The following is a 776-nucleotide window of genomic DNA, read 5'->3' on the forward strand; positions in this document are numbered from 1 at the left end:
TGTGTGTGTGTGTGTGTGTGTGTGTGTGTGTGTGTGAGATAGTGAATGGTTGTTTGTCCTGTTTGTCTCTATGTGTCCCTGTAATGGACTGGAGACCTGTCCAGGGTGTCCCCCACCCTCACACAGTCACTGCTGGACATGGGCACCAGTGACCCTGAAAGAAGAAAGTGGGTAAAAGATGATGGAAGGATGCTAAAGCAAAAACTAGCATAAAAGATTCTGAAATTAGCATAAAAAGCTAAATGTAACAAAATATGTTGACGCCAAATTTAGCAAAACAAGCTAAAATCAGGAAAACATTAAAGTTATAAAAACTGCAGCTAAAAGCTGAAAGGAACAAAATAGTAGCTAAACAGTAAATGTAGAAAAACAGTAGCTACAAGTAGCAGAGCCATAGCTAAAAGCTGAAATTAACCAGTTTGTATAAAATAGATAAAAGCAGGTAACGCTAAATGTAGCTAAATTGTAACCAAAAGTTAAAGTTAGCCAAATTGTAACTAAATGCTAAAATTAGCAACTTCACAGCTAAAAGCTAATAGCTGCAATATTGTTAAGGATAAGGTTAAAATCAGCAAAACAGTAGCTAAAACTAAACATAGCAAAACCACAGCTAAAAGCTAAAAAAACAGAACTATATATAAAAAGGTAAAATAGATTAAGCTAAATGTAGCAAAAATGTAACTAAAAACAATAATTAGCAAAACAAGCTACAAGCTAGCATCAGCAAAATAGTTATTAAACTCTAAAAATAACATCAGAAGCTAAAAGTATTAAAT

This window comes from Austrofundulus limnaeus, unplaced genomic scaffold (genome assembly GCF_001266775.1).
Source record: "Austrofundulus limnaeus strain Quisiro unplaced genomic scaffold, Austrofundulus_limnaeus-1.0 Scaffold8192, whole genome shotgun sequence".
In the NCBI taxonomy this organism is placed as follows: Eukaryota; Metazoa; Chordata; class Actinopteri; order Cyprinodontiformes; family Rivulidae; genus Austrofundulus; species Austrofundulus limnaeus.